The sequence below is a fragment of the Piliocolobus tephrosceles genome, chromosome 9 (genome assembly GCF_002776525.5).
Source record: "Piliocolobus tephrosceles isolate RC106 chromosome 9, ASM277652v3, whole genome shotgun sequence".
Taxonomy (NCBI): domain Eukaryota; kingdom Metazoa; phylum Chordata; class Mammalia; order Primates; family Cercopithecidae; genus Piliocolobus; species Piliocolobus tephrosceles.
In genome coordinates, this window is record NC_045442.1 from 121048548 (window position 1) to 121062814 (window position 14267).

Sequence of the window (14267 nt, forward strand, 5' to 3'; positions counted from 1 at the left end):
CTAAGCTACCAAGGGACAGTGGGCATGGCATGATGAAAGAATTCAGAATCCACAGTGATTGAAGAAAAAGAGGACTTCAAAGATGGAGACGAGGAGGAGCCTGCATCCAACTCCCAGTTGTGTGCTGGAGGGAGCTTCTGCTTGCTCACGAATATTCTCAGGAATTTTGTAAGTTTGTTGTTAAACACAGCTATTATTAAAACTGCAATGAGATATGGTCTCAGGCTGGGCACAGTGGCTCACACCTGTAATCCCAGCACTTTGGGAGTTCAAGGCGGGTGGATCACGTGAGGTCAGGAGTTCAAGACCAGCCTGGCCAACATGGTGAAACCCCATCTCTACAAAAATACAAAAATTAGCTGGGCATGATGGTGGGTGTCGGTAATCCCAGTTACTCCGGAGGCTGAGGCAGGACAATTCCTTGATCCCAGGATGCAGAGGTTGCAGGGAGCTGAGATTGTGCCATTGCATTCCAGCCGGGGAAACTGAGACCCCGTAAAAAAAAAAAAAAAAAAAAAAAAAAAAAAAAACAGAGAGACATCATCTCACACCAGTTAAAGTGGTTTATATCCAAAAGACAGGCGATAACAAATGCTGGTGAGGATGTGGAGAAAGGGAAATCCTCGTACACTTTTGGTAGGAATGTAAATTAGTGCAACCACTGTGGAGAACAATTTGGAGGTCCCCTAAAAAGCTAAAAACAGAGCTACTATATGACCCAGCAATCCCACTGCTGGGTATATACCCTAAAGAAAGGCAATCAGTATATCGAAGAGGTATCTGCAGTGTTGTAGCACGGTTCACAATAGCCAAGATTTGGAAGCAACCTAGGAATGGATAAAGAAAATGTGGTCCATATACATAAGGGAGTACTATTCGGCCACTGAAAAGAGTGAGATCCTGTCATTCACCACAACACAAAGGAAACTGGAGATCATATGTTAAGTGAATAACCCAGGCACAGAAAGACAAACATTCCACAAATAAATGAGAACATTACTTGTCACTTTAGATCTCACTTATTTGTGGGATCTAAAAATAAAATCAAGGGCAGGAGTGGTGGCTCATGCCTGTAATCATAGCTCTTTGGGAGGCCAAGACAGGCAGATCACTTGAGGTCAGGAGTTCGAGACCAGCCAGGCCAACATAGTGAAACTGCTTCTCTACTAAAAATGCAAAAATTAGCCAGGCGTGATGCTGTGTTCTTGTAATCCCAGCTACTCGAGAGGCTGAGGCAAGAGAACTGTTTGAACTCTGGAGGCGGAGGTTGCAGTGATCTGAGATCGCACCACTGCACTCCAGCCTGGGTGACAGAGTGAGACTGTGTCTCAAAAACAAACAAACAAACAAACAAAAACTCCCCAAACAACTGAACTCACGGATATAAAGAGTAAAAAAATGGTTACCAGAGTCTGGGAAGGATGGGGTGGGGAGGCGGGGAGGTAGGGGTGGTTAATGGATACAAAAAGATAGTTATAAATAATGAATAAGACCTGTTATTTCATAGCACAACAGGGTGACTGTAGTCAATAATAATTGTACATTTTAAAACAACTAAAGGGTATAATTGATTATACTCAAGCACCTTAGTGTTACAACAAAAACCCTTAGTCGTTTATAACACTGAGGATAAATGCTGAGGGGATGGAGACCTCGTTCTCTATGATGTGATTATTGTGAATTGCATGTCTGTACCAAAACATCTCACATGCCCCATAAACATAGGCACCTACTATGTACCCACAAAAATTACAAATGATGTAAGCATAATTAAGTAAGTTGTATTAAATAACAGAAGTAACAAATACTCAGAATATCACTTTCTGATTATTTTACTAGGTTTTACCATTATATATGCTCTGAGGTTATTCATGCATAGTGTATCTGTATGGTGGCAGCAGTAATATAATGGTGGGTGATGGTTCGGCAATGGCATTTGGGTAGTGTGAATTTACCATGATGGGAGTATTTACACCAGAGGCATTGGCAAACACTGCCTGTTGGGCTTTCTGGTTGTAGGGAGCCAGGCTGTTAAACAGTTACCAGTAACCAGTAGCCACTCCCCAGCTCAGCCACATGAATATCAAAAGATAAGGAGGTAGATTATCTGGCCCAGGACATGATGAAGAAGGAATTAGAGGAAAAAAAAAATGTCTCAAGGGAGCAGATGGCCTGTAAAGAGAGCTGAGTTACATATGAGGTTCACGACTTCCGTCTGCACTTCCTTGCCAGGCCCCTGAATCCTCACACAGAGCTCGATACCTGTGCCGTTCACACCCCATAAATCCAAGTCCATCTGTTTCAGTTCTGGTATAACATCTTATTTCTAATCTGTACTTCTATTTTGGATGCAGAAGTGACGTATATATTTTTATCCTTTCCTGAGTCTATTCCGTAACGTTGAGATAAACTGTATTTCTGACAAAGGAGATGATCAATCTGTATAATCAGACTATTTTTGTTGTTTTATAAAATGCTATATTGGATTCATAGTTTTATCATTATCTGGCTTTAGATTACATCCCAAACATCATGCTTATTAATTTAAATCTTCTTTGATTATGTAACGCAGATAGGATAATAAGAGAACTCCTAACAGATGTTTCATTCTTGGAGCAGTAGTGTTCCCGCCTGCATCATTTCTTCATCTTTATTTTCTGTTTCTTGGCTAATGTCACTAACAGCTTGCAAGTTCCAGTCTGTGTTGTTTTCTGGCCATGATGAAAGCAGGGAGGCAGCTCCAGCTTCCTTACAGCATGAGATGATACACTGAGTAATTCTCCTGCTTTGTGAATCGATCATCTAGTTAGCATAGGGCTTGAGGGTGTGGGTTCTGGACCCAGACTGCGTGAATTCTTTCCAGTCCGTGTCCTGCCACTTTTTCGCTGGATAACCTTGGGCGTCTCTCTCAACCTGAGGTTTTGTTTCCTCGTCTATAAAATGTGAATAAGGATGATACCTACCTCATGGGTCGATTAGATTTCTGTGACTGCCAGAACAAATGATGAGAAACCTGTTGCTTAATGCAATGGAAATGTATTCTCTCAGAGTTCTGAAGGCCAGAAGTCCAAACTGCGGGGGTCAGCAAGGCCACACTCCCTCCAGAGGCTCTAGGGGAAATCTTCTTTCATTCCTTGCCTCCTCCAGCTAATGGTGGTGGCTGGCATTCCTCAGCTTGTGGCCGCATCACTCCAATCTCTGCCTTCATAGTTACACTGCTTCTTTCTCTTCTGTTGGCCTCCACTGTGAGTCTCTTAAAAGGACATTTGCCATTGGCTTTAGGGCCCACACTATTCCAGGATGATCTTGAGATCCTTAATGATACCTGCAAAGATTTATTTTTTTTTTTTCAAACAGTGTAAAATGAACAGGTTCTGGGAATTAGAACGTTATATATCTCTTTGGGGCACCATTCCACTCACTAAAATGGGGTTGTAAAAATTCCATGAGTGAGTACAAGCAGAATAGCTGGAACAATTTCTTGCCTATAATAAAGAATTATTAAATATTTCTCCTTCTGTTTCTCTTCCCCTCCTCCCACTCTCCCTCCTTTTCTCTTCCTTCTCCCTTCTACTTTTTTTCCCTTGGTTTTCTTTTCAATTTATTTTTTGAAGTTTCATCATTTTCTTTAAGTTGTCATATTGAGTCCCAAGTCTCAGGATTCAGTTTCTACTGGGGTCTTTCATTGTTTCCCAACCAAAGGTAACCTGCATTTTGATGTTGGAGTTTCTGGAGCAGGATTCTTCAAGTTGTACCAGTTGAGTTTGAGGGAGCATCTCTCCTGTCCCTGTTCCAGAGCCTCTCTCTGATGGCCTGCCTGAGAATGCCTGTCTCCTTGGCTGTCTCACCTTTCCAGTCTATTTTCCAGGTCCTGGGCAACTACTCCTGACCTAGAGTCACTTGGACCATACTTGTGGATACCTCCAGCTATGATTTGAAATAACTGTATACTTTGCATTCCACATTCTGACTGTTCTTTTTCTTTTGGCCAGAACCAAGCCTCCAGATGTTTCTGCTTGTCTGCCTTATCAGGGAGACACCAGTGGTAGTCAGGATCTGAGTCAACTCTACCCCACACATGATGTATTTTTCCCTTCCGACCTCTCTGCTGTCAGTTCCAAAAGCTGGACCAGCTAATTTAGTTCCTGACTTATCCTAGTAGGTGGGTCTGGGAAACCCTGGCTTCTTTGTTCATTCTGTATCAAGGGGCATCACACTGAGTGGGCCCGGACGATCTTGAGATCCATCCAACTGCATGGCTAGGCTAATTTACAAACAGAAGAACATTTTGAATAGAGTACTTCGAGATTTTCTTAACATTTTGGGGGGTTGTTACTGATAGATGAGAAAGAAGAAAGAAATCATCCACAACTGAGACCATTTGACTTTTACAGTTATTCAGAAAGTCACACATGGATGAAATTGACAAGCATGCCACTCTGAAAGGCAAGTTAAATTCAACAACTCCAGAATTCAAAGAATCAAATGAACTCCCCCCTCTTCAAAAAAAAAAAATCTGAAGAGTTGATCTCTCCTTTTGTTTCCTTGTCTGTAAAATGTGAATAAAGATGGTATCTACTTCAGGGGTGTCATGGGTAGATTAGATTTCTGTGACTGCCAGAACAGATGATGACAAGCTTGTTGCTGAATGCAAGAGAAATGTATTCCCTCAGAGTTCTGGAGGCCAGAAGTCCAAACTGCAGGGGTCAGCAGGGGCACCCTCCCTCCAGAGGCTCCAGGGGAAACCATCTTTCATTCCTTGCCTCCTCCAGCTAATGGTGGTGGCTGGCATTCCTCAGCTTGTGGCTACATCACTCCAATCTCTGCCTCCATAGTTATACTGCTTCTTTCTCTTCTGTTGGCCTCCTCTGTGAGTCTCTTAAAAGGATACATGCCATTGGATTTAGGGCCCATTGACTATTACAGGATGATGTCAAGATCCACCCAAATTCAAAGAATAAAAAGAACTCCCCTCCCCACTAAAGGAAATCTTAAAAGCTGATCTCTCCTTCCCAAAGCCTTGGGAAAAACATACGCTCTTGTGTTCCAGAATGGTCCTAGTGCTAGCATTGCATAACCCATGCACGATTTACTGATCTGAATACAATCCTGCTGTTTTTGCTATTTCATGCATTTGCTAATTTATTTTACATAGCAATTATTCACGGTGCTTGAGTTCCGAGTTTTCAAAGGGTTATCTAGATATTTTACCCGACATTCATTTTGCTTTAAAAAAAAAAAAAAAGAATTGAGATCAAATTTCCTCAAGGAATCACTCCCTGCTGCACGGAAATGACTGCCTTAAAATAAAAGAACATTACCTGAGGACTATAATGTTTTAAGGGGGATTGTAATAACAAGAAACAAATCTGGTAGGATTAGCTCAGTATAATGCCGTATTGCACAATATTTCCAAGTTTAGTCACATTATACTACATTGAACTTTTCAGTTTATTGATTTTCTGTACATTCTTGTTAAGATGGTGTAATAGCTGTTCAGAAATTTTCCAAATTGAAAAACTAGCTAGGAAAGTAACTCTTCTAGATCTACTAATTAAATGTCCTTTCACTGGGAGGTAGGCTCCTCTATTCTGTATTAATTTTCTGGTCTTCTAGGAAGTTAATGCAACCTGTTTAATGAACGGAGAAGTGTGATTCACTTCCTACATTCTGGAAGACAGCTTCAAAAGAAGCCTTTTCAACTTCTCCTGTCATGATATCAGCAGGATATTAGTTTTCTGTAAACAGTGATAGAAGCCTCAGAGTCCTGCTAGGACTTCAGAAATTAAGACAGAGTATTTCTCTTCTCCTTCCAAAGTCATATGCTAGTTGTGATATTCTTACTGCATTTACGTTTATCCTGCCAATATCCTAGGAATAAATGTTTGAAATAGAGGCCTGATTCTTTGCCATTGTAGTTTTAGAGTATGGCTCAGCTTAGAGTAGCCCACAGTTTTAAATAACAGTAGCTAAAAGCAATTGAAGTTCATTTTTCTCTCTTGTTCTGGAAGTCCGGATTCAGGAAAAGCTATGCAAGCATGGTACTGTGTACGTTAGGAGTCCAAAATCGCTTGATTTTTTTTTTTTTAACCTCCTGCATCCTCAACATGTGGCTTTTGCTTCATGGCCCCAGTTAGTTGCCCATGCTCCAGCCATCCAGTCTGCATTCCTGGGAAAAGGAAGGGGCAAAAAAGACATGCTTTGTCCCTCCAAATATACTCAGCGGAAGGTACACCGGACACATCTGCTGATACTTCATTGACAGGAACTTGGTCACATGATAGTGATTCTTTGTGAAGGGGAAATGGAGTCTTTGCTTCTGGAAACTATGTTCTCAGTTTGTCATTAACCTTTATTTAAATTATTTTAAAATGTACTTTAAAAAGTTGTCTTTATTATTTTTGAAATGGAAAAGAAGTTACGTGGTAAACAATGCAATAATTGCAAAATATAAAAAACAGAAACTAAATTTTTCCTAAAATTCTAAGAAGCATTGGCAGTAGTTTAGGGTAAATACTTTCAGTTTAATTTCTTTATAATAATTTCAGTGTAATACATAATATATTTGCTAACATAACACAATATCTTGAATTTATTTCCATGTTGGTATCTACATGTCTATGACATTCTTCTTTAAGGCAATATAGTGTTCCATTGTTGGGCTGTACCATAATTTCTTTAACAATACGGCCCCTATTCATAGTTTGTTTTTTTCCCTACTTTTCTTCTGTTACGACATAGTCACATTAACCATGCATGCACAGATGTTGCTTTGGTATTTGTTAACACAGTGAAAGGTCTGCAATTTTACCTTACTTGAATCCAACAAGTTAGCCTGACACAGCTTCCTTGATATCAGCAGAAGAATCCAAACTCCTGCATCAAATAGAAAGGGTTTTATCACTCATGACACTGTAGCCAGCAGAGCTCCTTGCTCACATCAGTTCCCCTTTCTTTGGACATCATTTTGACTGCAGGACCAGTCAGCTTCTGCTCATGCACTGGGTTTGTGTCAGAGTTGAGGAACCCCAAGCCTAGAAAACCCCAGTCTTTTAAAAGGGCCACCATCAAGCCTCTCCCATCTTTGCCACAGAGGGAGCCATTATCTTTATTATATTGGTGGGCAAATAAATCTGCCTTCTCCTGGAAACAGACAATCTGTTTTCACTACACAAACATCCCTGAAACAAAAGTCTGAAGCAGAAATTGCCAATGTCTCTGTTTACAAGATGTGCAGAAGTACAGACGCCCATGGAGAACTGTCTCCCAACAGTATGGATTCCCTCACAGCGAAGAGTTCTGTGCCTGTCTTGTTTTGTTGTCACTTCCCTATAGGTAGACTCTGTCAGGTTGTCCTCCCTGAGATTCTGGCTTTGCTGATGAACATCAATGACATCGTGGACAGGGTGACAAAGAAGGCAAGTCCAGGAAGCCTTCTTTTGAATACTAGTTTAGAGTGCCCTGGACTAAATCACATCACATCCATACATAATATGTGCCAGAAAACCAACTAACCAACCAACCAACCAACCAACCAACCAACCAACGAACCTCAAAGTTCAAGATGAAAATATCTATTCCCATACACAGCTGTCTATCCATCCATCAGCATGTGCTTAATGGCTCTCTTCCCTGGGTTTACTTTGTGGCAGCGTCACACTGATAATGGTATCTAATCTTGGTATTAGCATAGTGATGTGGTTTGGCCTTGTCCCCACCCAAATCTCATCTTGAATTATAGCTCCCATAATTCCCATATATGGTGGGAGGGAACAGGTGGGAGATCATTGAATCATGGGCGAAGTTTCCCCCATACTGTTTTTGTAGTAGTGAACAAGTCTTATGAGATTTGATGGTTTTATAAGAGGAAACACCTTTTGCTTGGTTCTCCATTCTCTCTCGTCTGCCACCATGTAAGACATACCTTTTGCTTTTCGCCATGATTGTGAGGCCTCCCCAGGCATGTGGAACTGTGAGTCCATTAAATTTCTTTTTCTTTATAAATTACCCAGTCTTGAGTATGTCTTTATTCACAGCATGAAAATGGACTAAGTCACACAGAGCAGAGCAATACATAAAACAGGTTCCTCTTCTGTTTGAGGCTTAGTTATATGGTATGCAATTTTCAGATTTACAGAACATTTTACATTTACAGAACATGAAAACACAAGAAGTCAAATATAGCTTGTGAAATATATTCCAAGACCAATTTAAATTTATCATCATCATTATTATTATTAGAGGCATATTTGCTAGTTTGTTTTGTTCCACTAATGCTCATAATAGAAGCCACTTATAAAATTGTTCCTGAGAGTGCCTACTTAATTAAGATTTAGATTTTCCTTCTTTTCTTATTTGGTTAAAATATTATAAATCAGAATCATGTTATTCTCTCCTTTCCAGGCACACACTCATATTTAAATTCTCATGCTTGTTGAATTTTTCCTTCTATAGGACTTCGGTTTTCTATAACTGGAACATTTATTTATTTAGACCAGCTTATCTTTCTACACAACTCACATATAGATGATTAGCTTTGTTTTGTTTTCCCATAGAATTGCTGAGAAACATGTTTTATGTTTCTTATATGACCACATCGATGGCAGTCCCTCAGGATTTACTTCCTCTCCAAGGTTTACTGGATTCTTCTAAAATAATTGTTCTCAAATATGGTCCCTGGACTAGCAGCAAGAACATCACCTGAGAACTTGTTTAAAATGCAATTTACAGACCTACTGATGCCACCATTCTAGGGGTGGGATCCGGTAATCTGAGTTTAAACAAACCCTCCAGCTGCATTGAAGGCCACCAACCCTGTGAGAACCACTCTCTAAATCAGAGGATCTCAACCTTGCTTGTGCAGTAGAATTACCTGGGGAGCTTTAAAGAAATATTGATGCCTGGGTCTCCACCCCAAAAATTCTGAATGAATTAGTCTCAGGTGAGGCCAGAGAATTGGGGATTTTACTAGCTCCCCGGGCGATTATAAAGTTCAGTCAAGGTTGCGAACCACTGCTCTAAATCATTCATAACTTCACATTATATTTGCCAACTCCAGGTTCTTTGAGTTTTTTCCTTCCCTAAGGGGCTATGCCATATAAGCAGATAGTGAGGCTATGGTGAATTCAATATTACCTTGTTGTGAGTGGATTTAGATATTAAAAGAAATGTGACACTGCATCTTATTTCCTTTCATTTTGTTTATCATACATGATGAGCCTTTGAACTTGAAGCTGAATTAATTTAACGCAATGTTTCCTTTTGAATCTGTTAGATTTTGTGTGTTTCAGGGTGACATGCAAAAGGAACATCTAAATGCTCTTCCTGTGATCTTTGGGGTAAGAGCCCGAGTAGAAAGAGTGTCCACGGTACATTACCCATGTAAAGTGAGTTTAATCAGACGGAATTGATTTGTTTAAGTTACACTTACATGTACAAAAAGAAATGTTCTGGACTAAATAAATTCAGTATTAAAATTGCCTTCACGCTCCATACCTAACCAATTTTTTATCACCGTAAATGCTACCAGTTAGATGCTACCTGGGAAAGAAAATGTGATCCTTCAGCTAGCAAATTAGGAGAGACAGTAAGCAGCAACTTTTTCTTGGTTTCAGTGAAGAGGAATATCTTAGGAACCTTTCCAGACATAGATTAGAAACACTCCCAACTCACTTTATAATAGCCAATGAATCATTTTCTCCACACTCAGCCAGGTGTTTAAATCATACCTTTGTCACACAAATATTAACCAGTGACATACTTCTTTTCATCTTCAATCTTATTTTATATATGGAGAGAGCTTGGGAGTGATGGTCTTTTGTAAGTCCGGTTTGATACTGGGAGATCCCTAGATGTCCTTTGAAACTGGGCATCCCTGGATGTCATTTGGATGAGAAGATTCTAAAATATTCAAGGCCAAGTGGCAGCCTTTCACCACCAGAAGCTAGATGGACATATCCACTGTCACACACAGCAAAGCCAGAATGGCTCCTAGGGTCTTGACTCGCAAAGCTCTGTGGTGATGGCTAACTGACCACGGTGTTCTAAGGTATGAGACTGGTGGACCAGCAGCAAGGGCACGACTTGATTTTATAACAGAAACAAGAAATCAAGGACAAGGAAGCAGAAGGCAGATATCAACTGTTACAGTTGGACAATCATGAGCTCTTCCTCTGTTTCTAGACCTGAGCAAATTCTCAAACCCAGAGCCCTTCTGTTGAAAGAGAATCTGAGGCCCCAGAAGAGCCCTGATATGTGACAGAAAGCACGTAGAGTACAACTCACCTTCCCCAGCCCTTCCCTAAGGCTACTTAGCAGACTATCCTAGGGAGAACGTTGATAGAAGACCTAAGAGTTCTTCCGCATAGATTATGTAGCCTGATAAATGCAAAGGTTTTATAGCTATAAATAGTGGATCTGATGATTAATTTCAGGTCAACTTGGCAAGGGTATGGTGCCCAGTTGTTTGGTCAAACACTAGCCTAAATGTTGCTGTGAACATCTTTTCTGTATTAAATTTCCACATTTACTATCAGTTGACTTGAAGTAAAACATGTTACTTCCCATAATTTGAGAAGGCCTCATCTAATCAACTGAACACCTTAAGAACAAAAACTGGGCTTCCTGAGGAAGAGGAAATTCTGCCTCAATGATGCAATATAGAAATTCTACTTGAATTTTGGGACTGCCCTACACATTTTGACTTGCCAGGTCCACCATTGCCTGTGTGTGTCAGTTCCTTAAAATCTATTTCTCCTCTTATCTATCTTTTATCTGTCTGTTCATCTACCCACCCATCCTTCAATCCATTCATCCATCCATCCATCCATCCATCCATCCATCCACACTATTGGTTCTTGACAATTTTGACGAATACAGTAGATAAAAATCTAGATAGGAGAGTGGTGGTAGAGAACTACAGGATTCTGAAGCTGGGTCATATACTTTTTTTGGTTTGTTTTTGTTTTTGAGATGGAGTCTTGCTCTGTCACCCAGGTTGCAGTGTAGCGGCACAATCTCAACTCACTGCAACCTCCGCCTCCTGGGTTCAAGTGATTCGCCTGCCTCAACCACCCAAGTAGCTGGCACTGCAGGTGCCCATCACCATGCCTGGCTAATTTTTGTATTTTTAGTAGGGAGGGAGTTTCACTATGTTGACCAGGCTGGTCTTGAACTCCTGACCTTGTGTTCCACGTGCCTCAGCCTCCCAAAGTGCTAGGATTACAGGTGTGAGCCACTGTGCCTGCCCCTGGCCATGTAATTTAATAGGCAACTACTAACATACTGCTGGCCTCTAAGAGATAATGAAGACTTAACCAGGCAACATGAGTCAATGATGGCATGTGAGCTATTCATCATGAGCTGGTATTGGTATAACCCTAAGTCATATGGTGAAGTAGGCACAATAGTGATCCACTATGCATTGGAAATGATTCATTCAGAATTGGCTCCAAGCAGGTCCTGAGAGTCCACATAAGTTACAGAAACAAGTGGTTCAGATTCCACGTCTGTCACATTAATGCCTTACCTCACTTTACACCATTGCCAGCTGATAGGCAGGTGAGCTTGTTCGTTAATGCAGGGGAACAAATAACTGCTATTGCACTAATGACCTATCAGGGGTGCCCTTGAAATGTGGTGATTGGGAGAAATCATCTCCGTAGCAGTGCTTTGAGTAGTACGTCTGACCATGTGCTTTGTTTGGAAGGAGAAGTTGTCTGAGGTAGGAATACACATGGACTCCTAGGCAGTCATGGGTGACTTGGAGAGGAGAGTTGAGGAGAGGTATGTGGATGGAACTATGAAATGGACACAAAGTGCGTAAAACTCTGTATGGCATGTCAGTGACCACCAAAGAACACCCATTTCCAAGAAGAGGCTGGAAACTGGGTGAACAAGATGTCTCATTTGGGTGCTTCTGCTCTCACTGCCCCTGTGTTTGTCCAGAAACAGAGGAGTCATGCTGGCAGGGGTGGAAGCATGCATAGCCCAACTGCCATCAACTGCATCTCACCGAGCTTATTCTAGCTGCCGTTGCTGCTGAAAGTCCCGCCCCTACAACCCCTCACGGAGACCATCTGAGTACTTGGTGACAAGTTGCTAACATTAGACACCTTCTAGCTTTCTATGATTCATCCTTACTGAGAATGATCAATATCTTAAGTATGGCTTTGTCTCCCTTGACTGCAGTGACTGAGTCACATTGTCAGACAGCTCAAGGCATCCACTGTACAGCACAGGAAGTATGGCAGTGGACATATGACTGTGAGTTCCACTGGTCTTCCCATAAATGGCTCACCAGAAGCTGACATCCTAATAGAGCAACAAACGAATCTTCTTAGGGGCAGAGCTAAGCCACAGGATGGAGAGGACACCCTGTGAGCTGGAGTGCTGTCCCCCAAGATGCTGTTATATGGTGCTGTGTCACCGACAGTTAAAAACCTGCATCTGGGAACCAAGGAAGGAAATAGAAGTTGATCCTCTCTCTATTAATTCTAATCAAGTCACTTGGAGACTGTGCTTGCCTTTCATGCAACTCTAGGTGTTTCTGGATTAGAGATCCTGTTCCTGATGGGAGGGGTTTATTTCCTTCGGGGTACACAAAAATGATTCCAGTAAACCGAAGTCAATTACCACAGGGCCATTTGGGGTCCTCATGCCAGTAGTCCAGGAACAAAAAAAAAAAAAAAAAAAAGAATTACTATATTGACAGGAGGAATTGATGCTGATTATCACGAAGATGGAGGGTCACTCCTATAGGATAGGGGCAGAGAGAAGAAAGTTCAGAATCCATGGCAGTTACTGAAACACCTCCTGATGCTTTCACACCTGGTGACAGCTGTGAGTGGTCAGTTGAAACAACTACAGCCAAGAAGCACACGATGGCCAGGGGATCAGATTCCTCCAAAATAAAAGTCTGGGTCATCTCGCCAGACAGGTAACCTACACCAACAGGAGCAGAGCTGAAGGTTGGAGTGAACTGGAATGAGGAGTAGAGGAGGAAGATGACGAATATCACATGTTGCCTCTTAATGCCACAGCTTATCCCATGAAACCTCCTCCAGCTGTAAAAGTTTATGGTTTTACTTTTGTGTGTTTGTCTATTTTTTAGAAGTTGTGTCTGGCTACTCCCTTGAACCAGCAGAGACAGATATCAGCACAACATGAACTTAACATGGAGCGTAGGATTGCAAATCAATAAACTAACACTCTGGAAAATGAACAATAAAAGTATTATATAATTATATATAAAATTGAAATGCTATATAAAAATATAAATTTAAGTAAAATGAAAAAGTAATAAAATTTGTCTTTAAAATATGTAATTCATTTCCTTTTCGTTTCACTATTCAGAAAAGTCTAAGTGTCAAACATCCTGATACATAAGAAGTTATGACCCTATCATGACTATATCCAACTGCTTAATAATGCTGATGATTAAAAGTTCATAAAGTTTCATCGAATCTTCAATCTTAGACTCTATCTAAATTCTTCCTCTTATGAGCTATAGCAGCTTAACAATTGATTAGTATTCATTTTATTTTCATTCTGTGTTTGTACACTGTTATTAAACTCTCTTCTGTCATCTCCAGTAAGTAATCTTAATTATTAAGCAAAAGTGAAAAGACAGTAGATTTTTGTTCTGGGATTTTCATTATTAAAAGTTGTTCCAAATCCGTGTTTCTATTTCTTATGTAGACTGTTTTAGGTGCTGAGAACCTATGATTTATTTTAAATACTTCTTTTTTTTTTTTTTATACTTTAAGTTCTAGGGTACATGTGCATAACGTGCAGGTTTGTTACATATGTATACCTGTGCCATGTTGGTGTGCTGCACCCATCAACTCGTCAGCACCCATCAATTCATCATTTATATCAGGTATAACTCCCCAATGCAATCCCTCCCACCTCCCCCCTCCCCATGATAGGCCCCAGTGTGTGATGTTCCCCTTCCCGAGTCCAAGTGAACTCATTGTTCAGTTCCCACCTATGAGTGAGAACATGCGGTGTTTGGTTTTCTCTTCTTGTGATAGTTTGCTAAGAATGATGGTTTCCAGCTGCATCCATGTCCCTACAAAGGACGCAAACTCATCGTTTTTTATGGCTGCATAGTATTCCATGGTGTATATGTGCCACATTTTCTTAATCCAGTCTGTCACTGATGGACATTTGGGTTGATTCCAAGTCTTTGCTATTGTGAATAGTGCCGCAATAAACATACGTGTGCATGTGTCTTTGTAGTAGCATAATTTATAATCCTTTGGGTA